General features: G+C 45.5%; 1 protein-coding gene and 1 long non-coding RNA gene across 7 annotated transcripts in view; both read right to left on the bottom strand.

Annotated features, from left to right (window-relative positions):
• Positions 1–21833, bottom strand: part of LOC117580231 (teneurin-m) — a 130800-nt gene that overhangs the window by 106281 nt on the left and 2686 nt on the right. The gene's annotated exons all lie outside the window — the stretch shown is intronic.
• Positions 2793–20334, bottom strand: LOC117580233. The gene is made up of 3 exons (XR_004573552.1): positions 20201–20334; positions 15068–15069; positions 2793–2817 (listed from the first exon to the last, which is right to left on the bottom strand). It is a non-coding gene; the product is annotated as an uncharacterized LOC117580233 (long non-coding RNA).

Here is a 21833-nt window from a genome sequence, read left to right as displayed (position 1 = left end):
CCCGCGGCTATTGTGCCGAGGGTGGGTTGGGCGGAAAGCGCATCACCAAGAGCGAAAAAGGTGTGGGTGGGGGGGGGGGGGGTGAGGGGGGGGGGGGGGGGGGGGGGGGGGGGGGGTAGATGGAAATGAAATTATAAGTGAATTAAAGCGCGCCACGAGAAGAGGAGTGGGCCAGCGTAGCCCACAAAGAGAGAGAGAGAGAGACGAGCTTAGCGGTGTGGCAGGTACAGTGTACAGTTCAGGGTACAGTTAACTCTGGCTGCCACTACCACACGGCACCAGCTTTAAGGTCAATCAACAGTGGCCTAGACAGAGACAGATAGAGAAAGAAGAGAAAAAGCCACGTTTAAAATTCTATTTGGCGCACAGCAGCAATTTGCAAGGAGGAAAGCAGAGAATAAGAGGCGGAGAAGAAGAAGATGAAGCTGCTGCCAGGCAGAAGATGGAGCCAACAGTTTGAGGCATGCTGCATGCTGATGCACTGCCGCCCAGAGAGAGACTAACTGCCGGGGTAATCGCATGTGGCGCAACCTAAGCAGCGTTGCCCCAGCAACCTCCCTCCCATCTCCGCCTCGCCACAATCTGAAACTCCAAAGTCCAGGTCCGTCGTGTGCCATCAATGGACTCCTACACTGTGAAGCGCTCTCCTTGGAGCCCCCAAAAGCCTGATGTATGACACTAGATAAGGCCACCACCTTCTGCTTTATACCTCCCGTCTCCCGCCTCCCGCCTCCCTCCTTTTTCAGGTCTCATCTTCCGCGGCAGATGGATGCCGCCTGCACCCTACACTCCGCCTACAGTGAATGGGGGATCTTCCGCGGGATATGACCATGCAAATGGGTTAGAGGAATCGTCCGTCAGGAGGTTGCTTGAAATTAAATTCTATTCAGCGTGGGCCAATGAGCAATTAAGCGAGTCTCCCGCCAGCTCGGCCTGCTGCAGGATCACACTGTAGGGCACCCGAAAGATGCCACTGCAGCATGTAGCATATGTACTTATGTATGTGTGTGCTCTATTCGCCCCCAAAAACTATTTGTAACTTTTCTTTTTCTTTTCTCTCGTGTTCATTTTTCCTACTGTCCTGTGCTGGAGCTTCTCTGAGGCACATGCGTCGCATATATCACAACTTGCAACTGGCAACCGTTTTCTAGCCCCGCTCCACTCCACTCCACTCCACTCCTCCGTGTCCAGAGCTTGCGGTTTTCGTGTGCAGTTTGGGGATTAGGGAAGCTGCCACTGCCACTGCCTCTGCCTCTGCAGAGACGACAACGACGACGATGATGATGATGATGCCCCTGATCCCTCCACATATGCAGTTTTTACATCAAGGTTAATGGCTACAAAGAGAGAGATTTCGGAAGGGGTGGAAAGGTGGGCAGAGTTCTGTACTGGCTACGAAATGTACACCGCTTTACCGTTTGGGTTAAACATTTAAGCTGCTCATTTCCTAGGAAATCAACCAACAAAATGGGGGGACAGACACAGAGGCTTCAGGCTGAGGCTCAGCCTTAGACGATGTCTCCCATGTCCACACGGGGAGAACGACTGGGACTGGCAGTGGGTATGGCTATTTTTGGGCTAATGATGCTCTTTCGCCAAGCCAACGGGCAGGCAGGCGGCATCGTTGCACCACTCGATGTCCATCATTCATTTGGCTAGGCAATGTACAAGAGAGACAGAGAGAGAGCCACATTTAGAGCCATGTTTATGTTTATTGACTGTTATGGACATGAGTCACAGTTAGACGACGATGGACGATGCGGATTTTAACGGAAGTGTTACAATGAGACATAACCAGAGAGGGGTGCGGGAATGACACAGAAGATGATGTAGAGGAGAGAGAGACACAGCCTAGGTTGTGGGTTCTGGCTGGGATAAATGTCCAGTAACCCATTACCATCCATTGGGTTCCCTGCTGTCAGAGTGTCAGTCAGTCGTTGGGGGCACAGAGGAGTGGAGTGGAGTGGATTCTCTGGTGTCTGGTCTCTGTTTCCTTGGTTATTTGCTTAAGTGCAAATATGAGCAACTATTTGCTAAATGACAGTTATTGCTGATTAGCTGTCAGACATTTTGACAGCTTGAAGAATGATTCGCAATTTTCGCAGACCCAAGGGTTTTGGTTCTGCCTACAGTCTGTAGTCTGTAGTCTGTTGAGTCTGGATGGAGTCTTGCAGTTAATGATGTAGCCACATGGTTAATTAGAACATTAGTCTCCCGCTAAAAGCAAGTTTAAATCATTAGCAGAGGCTGTCAAAATCTACGGCTGCCGTTTGCTCTCCATCTCCATCTTGCTGGCTAATGGCTAGAGAATTTCTCTAGGGTACAATGCAGTGGGCCGCTCCTCTCAGGTGCTCTCACATACCAAGCGCAGAGCCCAAAATTACGCATAAGGAAGGCGGCGCGGCACACCAAAAATTATGAGCAGGCATGAAGGAACGGGGAGGAAACGTGGAGCAATAAAAAGCAATCGCTTTGTTGTAACCAAAAACGTTTGCCCCAAAGCAACGCAGCGAAGAGGAGGCGTTCAAGAGTCGTGTGGTACCTGTGTGCACCGTCTTTCGAGAGAGTTTCGCTGTTGCTGCTGCGTTGTTTTGTAGCTAAAATTGAATATGGCCAAAAGCGGCACACAAATAGCCAACAAGGAGAGGAAACGGAGGAGCAGTAGAGAGCTGAGAAGGCGATTCCTTCTTGGCTATTTCGCCTTATAAGGTTGCGCACATAAATAAGCTCAGCAAAATGTATTGGCAGAGTCCAACTTGGAGTCCAAGTCTTGGGCATCGGCATGCGGCATCTGCAGCAGCAGCAGCAGCAGCAGCACTGAAGCAGCCGCTCCAGCAATGGGCAATGGCAACTTGTGGCTTCGAGTACCATCCAACAATTTCAACAATCAACTGATGAGAAAAGGAAATGAAAAGTCAACATAGGGCACACAATACAGACGCTCCAGATGTAGAAGGAGGAGGAGTTGGGGATGAGCTCTGCTCTACAGCCAGAACCAATCGAAGCTGAAGCTGAAGCTAAAGCTAAAGCCAAAGCCAAGTCTTAGGGTGACCGCAGCAGCGGGGCCTTTGGCTTTGAGGCCCCCCAATTGGGGGCCCCATCAAGCGGTAGTTGAAACGAAAATTACTTCAACTAAAAGATTAGGAAAAACTCCAACCCACAGGCCTTAATTTGAGGAAACTCTGGAATGGTTCAATAGATGAAAAGTTCGAGTTCGGCTAAAGATAAATGGAAAGTAATCGAGTGAGAAATCGCTGAAACAATGTGTCTGGTATTTCTATAGCTAAAACAACCACTGTATACCCTATACATAAGTATATGCAGATCGTATACCCTATGTGTATTCCTATACTTTTGCTATCTGAGTAAAGATCTGTAGATCTCTTGGGTTCTTGCACCTTCTGCGTCTGTTCTGTTGTTGCGCATCTTCGTGCATCTTTGCCTGCTTCTTGGTATCTTTTTCTGCTTCTCTTGCTCCATCGATCGTTCGATTTTGTGGCGCGCTATTAAATTGTAAATTGGTTGGGCAGCGCTGCCAGCCTGCCTGCCTGCCTGTTTGCCTGCCTGCTGCTGCTGCTTCTGCTGCTGCGGCAAACGTGTCTGAATGCCACATCGTATTGAACCGCAACCCCTTCCCCCTTTGATCGTGAATCGTGTGTAATTTGCTGGCCCAACCCGACTACAGCCTCCAGACTCCAGACTCCGACTCCAGTTCGACCACTTTTTAAGGCTGCGCATGCGCGTGGTTCGTTGTGGTTTCTGCTGTGGTTTTTCGCTGATTGTCTCTCTGTGTGTGCGCCTCTGCCCCTGCCTCTACCCCTGCCACAGGCTAATCAATTCTTCCTTTTCATTGCTCTACGTCCTCTCTGTGTCCCTCTGCTTCCTCCGCTGCGGTTTATCAACGCTTTATTACACTGACGTTTTGTCAATTTGATTGCCTTTGATTTGACTTTGTTTTTTTTCTGTTTTTAGCCAACAACGATTGCTCTCTGTCTCTGGCAAGACCTTGAACTGTCGCCTCACTGTCACCGAGCAGCCAGATAGGCAAGACGAGAGAGGAGTGCCCTTGCCGTGCCACACCAGTGTTTACTGTAGTAATGGTTTTGCTTTTAATTGCTTCCCCTGTTACGAGCAATTTCGATTCCACCTTAAATGGACAGCAGCAGCAGCACTTTCGGTTTTTGTTTTTATTTTTATATTTTTTTGTTGAGACTATTATTTCACTTTCACGCGGTATACCCTCTCGGATTTTTATGCAATCAAACTGCGGGGGATGCAGAGCACCCACAAGCACCACTCACAATTGATGCTACACTCAGAGAAAACTTTTAAAGGGAAAAATACCAAAGTATAATTACAAATAATTCATAATTTCAATCTAGAAATATTTATGTCGAAATTTTAATGTTTATTTTTATAACTTATCCATTAATTTACTTATTATTTGTATCCACACCTTAGATTACATTTGTAAGTCAAAGGCATTACAATTTCAGTGATGTTTACTCGCTGAGTGCATGATTTTTCTTTTCATTTTCTTTCGTTTTTTTGTTGGTGGTTTGTCAGATGTAAATTGATTTTGCTTTGTGGGTTTGGAATTGGTCACGGTGATCGGGGGATTGGGGGTGTAGATTGGATATTGCAATTGAAAATTGAATCGCTTTCAGCCCGCGAGGGGTGGAAGGGTATACTTTACTCCCACATGTCTGCCCTGCCCTGCCCTGCCCTGCCCACATGGTTGCATATCCATTCACACGCTCTGCTTAGAGGTTCTTCAACCTGCCACGATGATGAAGATGCCTGGACTCTGATAAACCAAATGACAACTTCATTTCGTATCCAAACCCCTTTCCTATGCCTTTCTCTGCTCACATTTCATGGGCCAATCACTTGTCGAATCGAAGCAAAGTCATCAAAATCATGTCTCGAATCCCTTCTACCTGCCCCAGAGAGTCGCGAGTGACAACTTTATTGCCACTAAATATGGTTAATGACCGCAAAAGAGAGACAGACCTCTATGAAGCTTCGAAGAGTTGAAATTCTTGTCAACATATCGAAAGCCATTAACAGAAATAATGTCAAATGTCTTTTAATTGTTTCCAAGTGGTTTCCCCTTGCCGCTGCTCAGAGATTCCACTCCCACACCTTCCGTGCCCCCGTTCCCGTTCCCCTTGCTCCCTCGGCGTGGGCATACGCTGATTTATTTAAATTATAAACAAAAAGGCCACAGATAGGCGGGTGAGCGGGAGAGGGTCGGACTCTAAGCCTTTTGAAATGCGCCGCCATCAAATTATTGCTCTTGGCATATCGACATACAGTGTGCCACATGTGTGTGCCCCAATGCTCCATGCTATAGACTGCTCATGCCCCCTTCTGTTGCTGCTGTTGCTGCTGATTAATATCTCACAAATTTTTTGGCTCTTTGATGAATTATTTCTCAACTTGGGCGCTGCGCGATTTGTTCCACAAATAAACAAGAACATGTGGATATATTTTATGAATAGTGGAGGCCATAGATACATTGTAGAAGGATCAGTGGACTGCTGGCTGTATGATATAATCATCCGATGTCCAATGACTCAGGCAGCCACAGCCTCTCTTGTTCATTGTGTTGCTAAACATAGTGACCCCACTTTCTGTCAGGGTATCGAACAAAAAATAAACAGAATTTAGCACATTTTCCCATAGATGGTTCTAAGATCTTTTGGTGTTTATTTTGTTGTTGGTGTGTTTTATGGCTTGTTTAAGTGCTGGCCATACCCGAATGCGGTTCAGATTGATTGAGTTATTTACCAGGCTCTCCAAATAGAGTGGATGTTTCGATTACAGGTTTCCCGATCTACAGGGAATGTTTTGTGTCTGCCCTGAAAACTAAATATGTTTATTCGCTGACTTATTTCCCTGAGATTATATTACTTCGATTACTCAAACCGATTTCGATTATTCTCGAATTCCCCTTTCTTTTAATTCCCAGTGCAATTTCTCACTCTCTCGGAATAGGTTTCAGCGTTAATCAAGTTATCTATGCGTTGGCTCATTTTCATTAGATTCGATTAGAGAGTGTCTGGGTCGCATTTATGAGGATTAATGACTCGAGAGGAGGCATACGACCCATCTGAGCGTTCGTGGAGCACCAGCAGTTGCCACAGCAATTTAATTTCCATTTAAAAGGAGATGCTGCCACCATTCCTCTATGCTCCATGAGTAGTTTTGCTGTTTTGTGGCCCCAACCAAATGATTAATTAGTCCATCTCCCATCTCTGCCACATCTCCTGCCCATGGCCCCCCATCTCTTGTGTGTGTGTAGCTGCGAATGGTTTCTGACATCCATCTGATGGTTTAATAATAAGACAAAAATTGTCTATTGTGCAAAGAGTTTGAGCCCCTCGTTGATGACCCACAAAAAAAGGAGGGGCTAAGCTGCGTTGGGGGTTCAAGTCATATTTTGGTGTATATGGAAGGCCAGATGGAATGCCAAGAGGAGGGGGAACAAAAATTGCTAATTGTTTGTGTCTTTTGTTGAGCTTTTTGTCTGAGAATCTCCACCAAGCTCCGTCTTGACTTTCTACAATTAAACCGAGATATTTCTTCTATATTTTCGGACTAATCTGTTTTGGCTTGTCCATTGTGCGACGAGTGCTGTGATTACCTTTAGCCAGACTCTCTCGATACTTGACTGTTTTTGTGTGTGGAAAGTGAAAGCCACCGCTTAATGGGTGTGGGACTTACGCTACATTTTAAATACGTGGAGGGAGTTTGGAGTGTGGAGTACATACCTGCAAGAAAAAAGAAAATACGAGATTGAGTATTTGAGTAAAAATGTCAAAATATCGATCATTCCTGCTTCTTCCTCCCTCCCATTAACGTGCCCCAATTAAGGCCTCACAGCTTATTTAGGGTTGCCAATTTTATTTAATTTCCACTCGAGAAACAGCCCGCCCGAGCAGAGACCGTCGTCAAACATTTGCCACGTAAATTGTGAGGCAGCGGCCGCAGCAGCAAAAGGAAAGTAAAGTAAAAAAAAAAAAGTAAAAATAAATATTGGCATTGCGTTGTAATAACGCGGCATTAACAGAGAGGCACTGGAGCAGGGGCAGTGTGGCAGCAATGGCAACAGTGGACGAAGGGAAAACCAAAATGGCGACTAACGACGGAAATGAAGAGGCAGAAACACGGCGAAAAACGGTAGCAGGACAAGGTTTGCTGTTTGCTTCGGCTTTACCACCACCCGAAAGCTTAATAATGTAAATTTCGCCTCTAAGCTATTTCCAAAGACTAATGGTGCGTTTAGCATCAACCACCAAGCTCCAGTCCAAGGACCAAGGAAAAAATCACAACTTGAAGCAAAACCCAGCCCAAGAAGGAAAAAACTTTCGCACACACGTGCGTGGGGGCAAAGGTAAGGGGATGGTTGGAAATCGTCATAAGGTAACCGCAAGTTTGCGTGTGACGCACCCCCACTGCCCCTCCACAGTCTACGAGCATTATTAAGCGTCAAAGATTATGCAAAGAACAACAAATGTTCCGTTACAAATGGCGGTTTCTTTTTCGAATGGGAAAGCAATATGTCCCTGCTCCTCCTGCTGCTGCTGCTATTGGTTTTGGTTTGGGTTGCTGGAACCTAAATGGACTGTGGAGCAATCACCACTTCCTATGCAAGAAAGAGAGAGCGAGTTAGAGGACAGAAAACAGATCAGACTGAGCGGCTACTAAGGAGTGTGAGACTTGAGTGGACATTGAGAGAGAGAGATTAGTTCCGAACGTGAAAAAGCTCAGTGTCAGAGGGAGCCAGCATATCATGGACCCTGCCTCTCCCTGCCGAATTATTCTATGATCCTATTCGTTAAGTGCCGGGGACCTATGTGAGTGCTAGAAATGTGTCCATCAGGAAAAGTTACCCCAAAAAGACAAAACAGTTTGTGCAACACTCAACCCTGAGAGACACAGAAGTCTGGGTTTCCTCTTGAGTGGGTGTCATAATGATCATCATGGATCCACCCGTGACTTTTTTTTTTTTTGTATTAAAAATAAAAACAATAACGACGCCACGCTGCCACACACGCCCAACCAAACACGCCCCTTGGGTCCTTTTTTTCGCCATGCGCCCCCTTTTGTCTGTGGTATTTTCTGGTGCTTTCATCTTTCTGTCAACGCATCGATTTTCCTCAACTTCTTTCTTATTGGAGAGAATGAGGAAAGGGAGCTTGAGCTGATTCTGCTTCTGCTGCTGCTGCTGCTGCCACTTAAGACAACTTGCAAGCAACCCCCTGCTGCTGCCATGCCTTACTCTTCCTTGGCTGAGGATTCTCTTGGCTAAAATTGTTTGTTTGGGGATTTGCATGTTTTTACACACGCTCCCTGCCTTCCCCAGCATCGCTGTTCTCCTTCCCTTCTTCACCCTTCTCTTCGATGCCCGTCTATTTAGAAGTTAACGCATATTTATTGTTGGCTTTTTTTTTGCGCACCTTTCTTTCGCCATGTTATTCTTTTTTCCCCGTCTCCCTTTTATGCTTCAATGGAAAATGTTAATAAACGTTTGTCCTGTCTGTCACTCTTACTCTCCGTCCTCCCTGTCTCTCTCTCTCTCTCTCTCTGTCTTCGTGTGTTCGTTGCAGCAGCAAGGGAATGTGGGAACATGGAGGAGAGCCAAAGCCTTTAGCGCCTAAAATTAGACTGTCATTTGAGAGTGAAAGTGAAAGAGGGAAAGACAGTGGGAGTGGGGCAGGAGCAGTGCGGAGGGTGCGTGTGGGTGGATGGATGCTGTGTGTTTGTACTCGGGCCTCGTCGACAACTCAATCAGCTTGATTAACATTTCACTGTACAGCCTTGGCATTTACCCTGCATTAGCTCCAGCAACGTCTCAAGTGTTTGTCTTATTCCGCACACCGCCCCTGCCCATGCCACACGGAGTGGCAGCAGCAGCAGTAGCAGGGGCGATGAAGTGGCTTTCAAGAGAGACTGAGCCTGATTTCACTTTGGCCACAATGGATTTATTGTTTACAAAGCGCGCGAAGGCTTGGGGGACGCGTCGTGCAGAGGCTCTGCTAAAAGGCTCTTAGGCGTAGGGCAGCAGCAGGCAAGGATTTCATTTCCAGCTTAAACAATTTAAATGCTAAAAACAGACAGACGCATGCGAAAGGCCTCTGACTTGACATGCAAACGGAATCCAATCGGTACTTGCTCCAAAATGCAGACATTTTCCAAAAGCGAGTCCCAAGGCTGAAGAAATATGAGTAGACTCTCGCGTTCTGTGCTGAAGGTCAAGATCGGATGGGATCGAATATTGATGATGATAGAGGAGCCGAAAGGCCACAGAGAAAGACCAAAACAAACCATTAAACTGGAGAGAACAACAAAGGCATTTGAAACACTGAGAGAAAATAGTATAGCAATAATTCAAATATTTCTTCTGTTTCTTGAGGGAATCAGGAATTGAGTCTGTTGGAATTGGCACATCACTCGCTGAATCCGACAGGTTCAACTGCTAATAATATCTACAATGTTCCCGGGGGTATACCGACTAAGTACTTTCCAGTTTTGTCCTTTCTTTGGCACAAGAACTTACCCTTTAAATAATCTGGAGGGCAGCACCTACCACAAATGATTGGGGCTCTTGCGTACGATTATATCCTTCTCATGAACAAACAGAAACACTCCAGGATCCAACAGGAATAATCACATAACAATATCTTTACAAATACAGATCTGCTTCGATCGAGAGATGCAGCGCGTGTGACTGACCGCAAACTTCGAAACTCAGAACTTGAATTCCACCTCTTCGCGCTCTCTTCGCACTTTTGTGGAACTTAAGCTTTGGCGATTTTTTCGCGGGCGTGCAAATCGATTTCCCGTTGGACAAACTTTACTCAGGAATCATCTGGAGAGGCTAGTGGAAAGAAACAACAACCAGACAATGCCTCAAAATGCATGTTCATGGGGGGAATCACATTTAAATTTCATTTCAGAAACCCGCTTACATTTACCGTTAGCAACAGAAAGCCCCTACCCTCCCCTCGAAAAGCAAAAAAAAAGGAAAATAATACGAACACACGCGCTCCACCCTCCGCCACTTCCCTTTGGCCGTTTGGAAACTCCCTTCGGCTCCTCTTGGCTGTGCTCCACCTTCTGCGCTTCACGTGCGCTGAAATTTTAAGTGAGTTTTTCTTTGGCGACGTTGCCGCCTTTTGGCTTTTAATGACGTCGAAGACGACGACGTTGACTCTGGGGCATGCTTATGCACATTTCAGAGACGCACACACCCAGAGAGACACTGTGTTACACACACACGAGTGTGTGTGTGTGTGCGAGTATATTTATACAGAAATTTAAATTTTAAAATAACAACCTTCCACAACGCGTCAGAGTCTTCGCCTTCGCCTTCATCTTCTGCTGCTTCTGCTTCTCTGCCTCTCCCTCTCCTTTCGGGTTGTTTCCTTTCGTCAGTTGCTTCATTACCTGTACCTCCGAATGGGGCACAAGGGAGGCATGGAGGGGCACAAGTCAACTGTCGACCAGCCCCTTGGGCAAGCAGGCGGTGGTGGCCAGTGGGTGGGTCATGTCTGGGCGCCGCCTGACTTCTTCTTGTTGTCTCTTTTGCCTGGTAGCAAAATGTCATTTTGTCACGAATCGGATTTTGTCTTTCGCTCTCTGTGTGCCTCTCTGTGTGTCTGTTTCTGTCCCTGATCATTATGTTTATTAAATTGCCACACGCAGGACACACGCAGCTAGGGAAGAGTAAGGCGGAGGAGCATCGTCTCAGACAGATTTTCAATTTTCACGTAAAAAAAGAAAACAAATTGTACAATTGTTCTTCTTTTTTTTTCTACACATTCCTGAATGTAAATCCACTCTTAATAACTCACTCTCCGTCTCTCTGTCAAAGTCCCTTCGTGTTCTACAAATAATTCCAGGCCCCTTTTTCCAGTCACAATTTGCATATTTCTGTGCGGGTGGTTGCTGCTTGCTGGCTACACGTGCATGGCCTCAGGTGCCACACACAAGCACACTGGTTGCATGAACGGATAGGCCTGGTTATGGCCAGGCCGACAAGTCAATTAGTCTCGCAAATGCCCCTGCAAGACATGCCCTGCCCTCCACCCCTGCTGATGCAATATTATTTACTGTAAAAATATATACAAATGTAGTGCTTTGGGGTTCCTAAAACACTTCGGCAGAACTTTCGTTGAATAAAAGGGCAGCCTTAACAGTCGTTAAACAGCACCAAGAATGTCCTACTTAGATGGAAAAGATTAACACAGAACTTATTACAGGACAGAGGCAGAGGTCTTGTAATCGAATTTAAGGTTTCCGAACCCAAAAAGAACTGAGATCTACTCAATGAGAATTCTCTGCAATGCTTTGCACAGCCTTTAGTTCTTAAAATTCAACTTATTCCCATTTATTTATTCTCCATTGATTGCCAGGTAGCTGCCTGTCATAGAATTCTACATTATTTATTAATAAATCCACAAGATGATGACATCCGTGTGCGCCCAAATGACTCATAAAACTAATTTCTCCCAAATATTTCACAAGTAATTAAAATCTCTGACAGAGAATACCTCAGGGAGAACATACTTTTCAATCATCTATCCATCCACCTGTCGTGTCATTTCGGGTGTCGGTTTCACAATCTGCCGTCCAGAGGGCCCCAAAAGTCAATAAAGTTTTTTACAGTCAACAAAAAAAATGTATATTATTTTTATTTTCAGCTTTTATCTGTCCCACGAGCCTAAGAGAGAGGAGGGGCAGTGGTTCTTCATAATTTGCATGTGTCTTGTATTTTTACAACTCAAAGGAAGCACAGAGATCCATCTACAGCTCATTCTAATGTTCCAGAACTCCTCCTCCTTCTGCCACTAAAAAAAAGCAAATAAAAATCGTAGCAAATTTTGACAATATCTTTCGCTGTCTATCTGTCGCCTCTGCCTTTGTTTGTGTCTCATTTTGCTTTAGATATTTATGTGGCGCTGATTTTCACACACACACACACACACCCCGCCCATCACCCAATTCCACTTTTCCTTTTGTCCTCAAACAGATGTGTGTGTGTGTGTGTGTCTATGTTAATTTTTATTTATCTTATTTATGTATTGTAGACACAGATACATATTTATGTATTTATGTACATACATATGTTTGTGCTCCGGCGAATCCCAAAAGATATTTTCATATTTTCCGCGAAGATTTTCCCTCCGTTTTTTATGTTGACATTTCCCCTGCGTGTGTGCGGAGAGGCGCAGGCCTCTGACTGTTGTTTTGACAATGAAAATACTTGTTTATGGTCCACAGAAAGGGGACACAGAAGTGGTTGTACAACGTGCAGAAGGGAGAGGTCCCCTCCAAAGAAAAAAACAAAAAAATGTGAAATTTCGTAATATCTATATAGGACAAGTTTGATTTCAGTGTATTTTGCTGCGATCCGACTGGTTGTATCCTTCTCAACATGTGTACCTCCGATGCGGTCAGCAGTTCAATCTCAATCAAAATCATTCAGTTATTTCCATCCTTAAGATGGTTGGTGATGTGCGGTGTGGTTGGTGGGCCTCTTTATTTTCTCACGCGAGTGTTTTGGGGGTTAACCGCATGCTGGCCAGGCAGCCACGAACTGCAACCCAATCAGGCGGTCACTATGTATAGTAAGGTACTCTATATAGTACCTCCGACTAAACCGCAAATTTCAATTAGCATTAGGAGGAGAGAGAGACGGAGAGACGGGAGAATTCAGCTCTGGTCTGATGTGCGATTTTTGTGACATATTAATTGAAGTGTCAATATTTGCATAAATCAATAAAACGAGAAGGGGAGACAAAAGCCATGGATGACCACCGGACAGGCACAAACCCCTGTGTGGCACTCCTCCCTTCTAAGTTTGTCTTTTTTTTAAACAGCAATTTGCGCTTTCATTCAATTAACACTCGAAAAAGTGATGCCAGTTGGTTCGGATCCGTTCTGTTCCGTTTCTAAACGGACGCTAATTATAGCCCCCACCACACACTCATCAGCAGAGGGGTAGGGTTGGGGGTAGTGGTGCAGGTAGGGACAAATTAAATGTTTCGTTTCATTCGTATAATTAAGTTAAAGTTGTTGAACAAATGTATCAGGCAGCGGCAACGGTAGCTCCCCCCCGTGCCGCTCTTTCCCCATTCGAGACAAAAGTTGCATGTCAGCATGGGAGAGGGACTGGTGGACAGGGACGGGTTGAGGTGACCTAGGTCCACCCACTGTCTGGAAACCTGTCGCGTGGCATTCGTATTTATTCTTCAATGGAAATAATAATTATCAATTTAGTTACAAAAAAAGATAGGCACAGGGAATGGGACAAACAGGAAGGTTCGAAAAGGATGAAAAGGGGTCGCACATGTACATGTCCTTTCCAAAGCATTGACATTTCCCATTGGCTTTTGTGTCCTTTTTCCGCTCAAGTGGGAAAGTGGGGAAACGGTTTGGAAAAAATCGAGGCATAAAAATCGACCATCGCCAGGAATTCTATAGAGGAAAATCGCATCACAGCACGTGTCCGAACAGGTCCTACAACCCCACACCCTCTTTTTCTCCTTTGATGCTGTAGAAATTGTCGCAGGATACACTATCCCCTGCCCCCCTTATACTGTTTCCCCGCCTCTGGCCGCTTTTCACACTTTTCACACGTAATAAACGAAGCCGTAAAGCGTTGTTGGACGATGACTTGGTCCTCTCCTTCGGCAACTCCTCCGTCTCCGTCTCCTTCTCCTTTTCCTGCCCAAGGCCAAAAAAGTATCAAAGTTTCCTTCTCGATTTTTATGCCTCTCTCTCCGCACCATTTTCCCACCTCTCTTCGCTCCTCCTCGCTCTTTCTGCTGGTAGTACGCACGATTTGTAGTCGTTCGTGCTGCGCCAAAAGTTCTTCTCTCCTTCGTCTATATTTTCCGTTTGCCATGAAATATAAATAACATTTTCCAAAGTTGAAAAATTTATGAAACCCTCCCCGGCCCCTTTGCAGCGGGCACATCGATTTTCATGGCCAAAAACTAGCAGAAACTTCATCTGGGGGCATTTTCACACTTTATTAAAGTCGAAAGTCTCCTAAAGGGAGTCGCAAAGTTTACACAAAGAGCGAAGGAGAGCGGCGCTCCGATCCAGATTTAGATTCTCAGGTTCATGCCACATGCCCCATAATGACTATGGATGGACGGAGCAGTGGAACTACCCCATTAGATCTGGAATTTGGTTTATCTTGTGACGATCTATGTGGGAGGGAGGAGTGAGAGGTAGGAGGATACTCGTTAAAAGTTCCTCCAAGGACGTTTCGTAAATTCCCGCTTTCCCTAAGAAACTTCTGTTTCTCTGGCAATTTCTATTCTCTTGCCACACACCCCCACACCCCCAACCCCACCACCGCCTTCGAGGATTCGAGGAAAATGCAATTGTTTTCCTCGCTGCGTTTCCCTGTGTTTTTCGAGGGTTTCCTTTTTTTTTTATCCTACTTTGTTGCCACAAAATGAAATTGGGGAATTTACTTTAATTTGTTTTTCGTGCCGCCGCAGCAGTTGTGGCATTGCCCTACTCCCTCCAATTCCCCCCCTTTCCCACTCATCTGGCTCTTTTTACTTTTTAAAATCAATTTCATCTACTTTTGGTATTCCTTCGTTCTTCCTTCCATCCACCCTCCTACTCCTGCTTTTTGCTGCCTGAATCCTTTTTGATTTCCTTCTTTTTGTTTCCTCGTGATTGTTCTTTAGTTTTTGGGGCAAATTCAATTTGTGGCATGGAAGAAGGGAGTGGCTTTCCGTAAGAGTTCTTCGCATGATTCAATTGCAATTTTATTTCCGTTTTTTTACGTTTTCTTTGTTGCATTACAAGGGAAAACTCTATTAAATTTCCCCATTGAAATCCGCCAGTTTACAGCACTTTTTGAGGTGCCAAAACATGACCAAAGTCCTGCCACATCTGCACCACTGCCGCTGCCGCTGCCGCTGCTCCCCAACGGAAGTGGCCTCCAACCGTGCGATGTCTAGCTGTCATTCCCTGTCCCTCCGTCCCCACCCCTTGGAGCAAGTGCGTGCTTTGTTAGCACACAAAAACAGACGGCTCTCCAGGTGCCAGCCTCCGTCTCCTGCTGCTGCTCCACCTGGGACAGGGACAAGGACAAGGACCAGTCCACGACCAAGTGTTTGGAATTTCATTAATATTTTATTACGCTTTTTTCTCTTCATCTCAGAGCCTTGGTGGAGATGGGGCCAGTGGAGGGGCCTCTGCGTTGTTGAATTTATTAAAAGGCGAGGAGGCAACAAAAACTTCTCGCAGGCAGCTAAAAAAGAGGAGTACGAAATCTCTCAGTAAAGTTCCTGCCGCCACAGAAATTCCCGCAGAACATGCGGCATCTTGTGCTGTGTGTCCCATGTGTGTGTGTGATCCATTGCGTCCTTTTCCGGCCAAGCAGGAAACTTATTGATGGCACAAACGGAAAATGAAATGAAAACAATCAAATGACAACTGCCAGTCGGACGAAAGAAAAGAAAATAAAAGCTTCTTCCAGCTGCCGGGAAAAACTTTTATCCCCAAGTGCATGAAAATAGTTTGGGAAAACTTTTCAGCAAAAGAAAAGCGCAAGAGTCTAAAAAAGAGTTAAAGTAAATCATTCCAGAAGGGTGTGGGGTGGGGGAATCCTTTCCAGCTGTGGGAGAAAATCTTTTGTCAGTCTTTGTTCTGGTTTTTGCACCTGCAAAAAGGATGCCATTGTCCCTGATTCTCAGCCTTGATTCGCCTTGAGGCTGGCTGCCTCTGTTGCTGCCACAATTAAATGGGTAACACACACGTACGGAATTTGAGGTGTGGGACGTGGGGGAGGACATTCTCCCTTTCATTATCCCGCATTCAGCCATCCCCTAATGACAGACTTACCACCCAAACGAAGAGCGTGAAAATCGAATAATTTACTCACCTGAAACGAGAGTGAAAAAAGAGGGAAGGCAATTTATTAGCATGTAACGCTACAATGGCTTTCCCCCCACCTACGTTGGAAAAATCAAATAAGAAATTCCAAAATGTTTTCAGTGTTTTCCACGAAATTAAAGAAAAATGTACGCTAACACAATTAATCTTCGAAGATGTTGCACGAAGGTGAGGAAACCCTCCTTAGAACGGATAAAAGAATTCCAAGGAAAATGCACAAGAGATGCTTAAACAGCGAGAAAGAGAGAAAAGAGAGAGAGAGAGAGGCAGACAGGCACTGGTAGTGGTTGTGAAAATGCGGCACGTAGCAAACGCTAATCAAATAAAAACCTTCAACATTTACACATTGATAGCGGCCAGTGCGACAGAGACAGGGAGAATGATGAGATGAAACCTGTTTTGCCACATTTCGGGGCCACTAATATTATTTTAAGACTCTCTCTCTATCTCTCGGTCTGTCTGCTCTCCTTCAAGTGGTGAGGCACCCGCATGGACATGCAGACAAGGCCCGGGCCTGCGGCCTTTCATTAGAGGCCTTGCAACGCATCGAGGGTGGGCGACGAGCCGTAGGTCATTCGATATGCGAGTAGCAATATGTAAGCCTACAGAAAAACAAGAAGGACCAGTGGACGCGCTCGTCTCGTCTTGTCCTGTAACCTGACGCGTCCTGCGACCATTGTAAGCTGATATCCTGTTGAAATGTGCTAAAAATGTGCCTGCTGCTGCGGTCGTTTTCCTGCGCCTCTCGCCTGTAGCTGTGTAGCTACGTATCTGCGTACCAGACTACCCCAAAAGATACTTTTAGTGTTTGTTTAGCTGATTTTCATGTTTTCCTTGCAATGAAAATTGTCACCACACAACACACAACTATCGTAAAATTTCCATTAGGCGGCTAGAGTACTTCCAAAAGTAGCAGGAGGACAGCGCTACAGCAGCGATTATATACTCATTTCCCATCACATAAACACACGAGTAGGATGGATGGATGTAGGGCCCATTGTCTTATCCAGCACTAGATCTGGGATCCATTTCCCACATCCACTTCCTTCCTCTGGAACACTATTTTTCGCATCGAAACTACTTCAAGTGTCGTCGAGCCATAAAAGGAGGGAGAGAGATCTAGGGATAGGATCTCCCTCCATCTCCATCTCTCTATCTCTTGGTCTATCTCCCTCCTACAGCTGCAAGATGTATCTTTCGTATGTTTGTATCTCATTCGCTGCCTATTTGTTTTGGTCTCCAATGTATCTTAAATTTTATTTTATTGTTTTGCTTTTGCCTCTTCCTCTGTCCGCTTCTTTCTCAGCCTCTTCTTGCGCCGTTCACTCGCGTCGCGCTGCGGCATAAAATAAAAATCATTTTCCGAGATTTACTTCTCTCGCTCTCTCTCTCTCTCTCTCTCTCTCTCTCTCTGTCTGTGTGTGCATCTCCTTCTACTTCTTTGATAAGCCCCCGAGTTGTTTTGCTATTTTTATCGCCTTGCTTTTCTTCTAATGATGAAAAGGCAAAGACTTTACTTTGCCTTGTCGTCCTTTGCCAAATATTTTATTAGTGTTTTTGCCTTTTTAGTGGTCCGACAGATGTCTCCAGTCCTTCCCCAGTCCACCGTTGCGTATCTGCGTATCTCTTATCTCTGCCACTGGCAGCCTAATTTCTGTCCCGTAAGCCGCTTTAAGGTGCCAGATCCTAGAGCATTAAAACTTGGTCTGTCTGTCATTTGTTTTCTTGGTTTATAGCAGGGACAAATGTCCGTTCTTAAGAGTATGCTGGGCCTGTTTCCCGAAAGAACATTCATAGAATCAAAAGCTGTAAAAATTGCGAAAAGAAAACGTATTCACTCGTTATGGGTGCCGCTTACTGAGATCATTTGAAAGAAATTCTTTTACAGGGCGTTTAGCGATGAAATTATTGGACTTTAGTACTTTATATACTGTACATATGTACGTATAATATTTATACATTAAAACTGTATTTTTTTGTGCGAGAAATATTTGTGGACCCAACTGGGTCCATTTAATCTAAAAAATATGAATGGAATTCTTACGAATGCGCTCGGTGGATTGATCTGCTGTGAGCATGTGCTGTATCTGTGATATAAGTACATACAAATGTACGTACATATCGGTCAAAAGTTTCCTATTCTGCGGTATGCCATTGAGCATTTCCGTTTCGCCGATAAATGGAAATCTTTCAGAGCTCCAGTCTGAGTCGAGTTCCATTCAAAGTGGCATACATAATGTGGCTCCAGCGTTCCTTCGGGTTGATATTTATAGCGTTCTCAGTTGATATTTTATTAGCGATAGCGACAGCTGTCGGGGATTGGGATTGGGCAACCATTCGAGTGGAGTGGAGTGGAGAGAAGTGGGAGTGGCCCAGAGGCGATGACAGACATGAAGGGGGCAAGTGCAAGCTTCTTTCTATCTCTCTGGCACTACAGTTATCATTGCCTCATTCTCTCACTGTCTCGAGTCCCGAGTTCAGTGTAAACCCCCACTTAAACCGGTGGAGGTTGGGATATCCACGAAATTTGTCATTACGCTTAGTTTTTACAGCTTCTGGCGAACCCAGAAGCATAATTTTTATGGTCCATGGAAGACTGAGCCCTTCTCTCTTAACCCTTTTCCACTCTCCATCTCCCTCGATGCAATTAAGCAGTAGAAAACAAAAAGCAACAGAAAAAAATATGTTAAGTGCTGGCTCGTAAATATCAGGGGTGTGGGTGAAGACTGAAATTTGCATTCAGTTGTGAAACATTCTATAAAAATAATACATTTAATGTTCGACAATAAAAAATGGGAAGAGAGAGAGAGAGAGCAAAGTAAGTACAGCATAGCACAGCACAGCAAGGAGCGCAGCATTCGCATATTTTTTATGACTTTGCGTGAATATTTCTTGCAGGACTTCTCCTGTCACTCTCTATGTTTTTGTGGCTCCTTTCCACATCAGCAATTGTGCAGCAATTACAGTAAACAACAATCATCAAGTCGGTCTGAGGGGACGTGCCATATGAGTGCCATCACTCCGCTCCGTCGAGACAATGTGGGGGATTTCAACAACATTTTAATGCTCCCAAAAAACAGTCATAAAGCAGGGGGCACACATATTTCCAGAGACTTTCTGGCTACATTGTGTCCCCCATTCAAAAGGCAGCAGGACTCGTGAGTCACGCTCCGAGAAAGGGTATACAGATAGACAGAGAGAACATTCTTTCTGTAAGCGGATGGTAAATCGAATTATAATATGAACGAGTGCCCCTAAGAGCAGGCAGGCAGGCAGCTAAATGAGGCATGCCACACAAAACGAAACGAAACGAGTATTCGGTTGTTTTTCCCTAATCCCAAAAATGACAAAACGACAGGCAGGCAGCAGCTGATGCAAAGCTGTGGCTGCGGCACGTATGCAGTGAAAGAGAGAGAGAGAGAGAGACGCACACACAGCCTGTTGAAGGTGCCTCCTCCACGCAGCAGGTATTCTCCTCGACATCTACAGAAAAAGGTCAGGTCACCTAACAAATTTTCAAGTCTTAACCTATCTTGCCTTTCCCTCTCTGTCTCTCTCTGATATCTGGACAGCCATCTCTTTCGCACATTTGCTCATTTGCGGTGCGCTGCGGCATCATTATCGCCGCTCTGCCCCATCCCCATCATCACCCTCTCCGCTACCTGGAGTGTCTCTTTTGTGTCCTGCCTCTCTTCCCTTTTCACTGTACTTTCGCAAAAATAAAGAAGAACAGGAGAGAGAAAGAGAGAGAGAGAGAGAGAGAGAGAGAGAACACTGTTTGTCGGCCTCTTGCCGTTTACGTGTAATTTTCCCAGCATTCCTCTGGCCTCTCCCTATTTCCCTCCTCTATTCTCCAGTATTCTCTCTCTGCTCTCGACATTTTGAATTTCCCGTTGCTGTCAATTTTTTCTTTTTCCACCTTTTTCCTACTCCTTTTTCCCTCTTTTTCCTCTGCGACTTTTCGCCTCTGTTGTTGGGCTACAAATCGCTTTGATTTGCATAATTCTGCGCACATTTCCACGCATAGTTTTTCCCTGTTTTCCCTTTGCCGTTGTTGTGTCGCAGGGTGTTTGCATATTTTTTGACAGCTGTCAGGAAGTAATAAGTTGGCATTCCGCTCGGCGCCTAGTCCTCTGCATGCCCTGGCATTGACAGTTTTCCGAAATCCCGGCAGACACTTAACAAATGTCCTGCCCCCGCACCCAATGTCCTGCCATCCAAATCGGAATCGGAATTGTAAAGTTCCCCGTTTCGATTGGCACACAACAGCAGCAGGACCTGCGGATACGACTATGACAGCTGGGGCTTTGTGGTGTCATTATGGAAGGTCCTAGCGCCGTCCCCGGGAATGGCCCTTTCTAAGGTTGATTTTGCGAGGATTAGTCGATGAGCGGCTTAGCCAGGGGGAAGCCGCTTGCTTTCCAGCCCGAAAATGGGATCAGTGATATTGATGGCATGCTTAGTCAGCGACTAGGCCAGCGACTGTTTGCTGCTATCTGGAGTGTCTTAGGCAGTTGAGAATCAGTTCTGTGGAATGCTAGTTTCAGATGCTTATCCCAAACTACGATGAAAATCACAACCAGAGTGAGTATTCCAAGGCTTACATGCGAGTATCTGACTCAACAAATGTGTTTTGTCCATGACGCACAGGAAGCCCTATACACACTCACATCCCATTCCATCCACTTCTTCAATAATAAGTATTGCCCCCTGCTACAACGAGAACCATTCCCCCTGGCCAAAAATAGCCTTAGAGTAGCTCTCTCTCTCTCTCTCTCTCTCTCTGTCTATTTGGAGATCTCTATGGAACTTGGAGAACAAGTGGGAGCACACACCGCAAGCACAAACTTGTTGAAACATGCCCATGCAAAGAGGCTTTTGGGATCGCCTTGGATCGCCAAGCTGATCGGCCGCACCCGCTGGCCATAATTATATCGCCAGCAAAACAAAACAATTCGGAATGGAATGGATTTGTTTATGGGAAACAGCAGTGGCAGCAACAATAGCACTCCACACAGAAGCAACTGTTAGGATGCATAAAATAATTGGATGGAAGGGGATTTCGGATATTTTGATTTTTCGTTTTTTTCTTTTTTGCAAAATTGTGGCCAAGACAAAAATAAACAAAGTGGCCTCATTAGCTGTCAGAGAGAGAAAGAGCGGCGCAGGGGCACCCATAAACTATATAAATAATTTTTCCCGTTCTGTGGTGGTTCTGTGTGCTGGAAAACGCAGTGTGAGAAAATCGAATACCAATGATTCCTGGCGATAATTCAATACACCCAACAGCACCCAATTCCAATCCAAAATCGGGGGGCCTGACCTTGTCGCTGGCTTCCATTTTCGAAATTAGTTGCGTGTTCCGCGCTCTTTCCATTTCGCTTATTTTGTTGTGCCTTTTGGGTTTGATTTTGATTGGGTTTTTTGGTTTGTTCGGTTTTGGAGGCCATCTGGAGGAGTAGCTGCTGCTGCTGATACCGTTGGACCTGGCTTTGGTTTTCCGTTTAATAATACAAAGTGGCCCAGAGCCCGCTACGGAATCAGGGGGAGGACTGGGTGTTTCTTGATGGCTAATTTGGCTAATTGGCGGGCGGGCGCAGCGGCGCTGACAAATCAAAAATTGAGACATTGAAATTTTATTTTTCTCGCATTTCTCTCTAACTTTTGCCAAACAAATGTTCACACATCAACACACTGTCAGACAGAGAGAGAGAGAGAGAGAGAGAGAGAGAGAGAGACAGAGAGGGAGTAGGAAAATTCCTTTCATTTTTTCTCTTTTCTGGTTCTGGCTTTTTGGCAATTTTATGACACAGGCGGGGGGAAGAGAGCGGCCCTGGAGCAGGAGCTAAAGCTGAATGCCTGGTGAAGTGTTGAAAATTTACGAGCTTCTCCCTCTGTTT

This window comes from Drosophila guanche, unplaced genomic scaffold, assembly GCF_900245975.1.
Source record: "Drosophila guanche unplaced genomic scaffold, DGUA_6, whole genome shotgun sequence".
Taxonomy (NCBI): Eukaryota; Metazoa; Arthropoda; class Insecta; order Diptera; family Drosophilidae; genus Drosophila; species Drosophila guanche.
The sequence above is the reverse complement of the archived record's forward strand: the minus strand, read 5'-3'. Positions and strand labels throughout refer to the sequence as shown.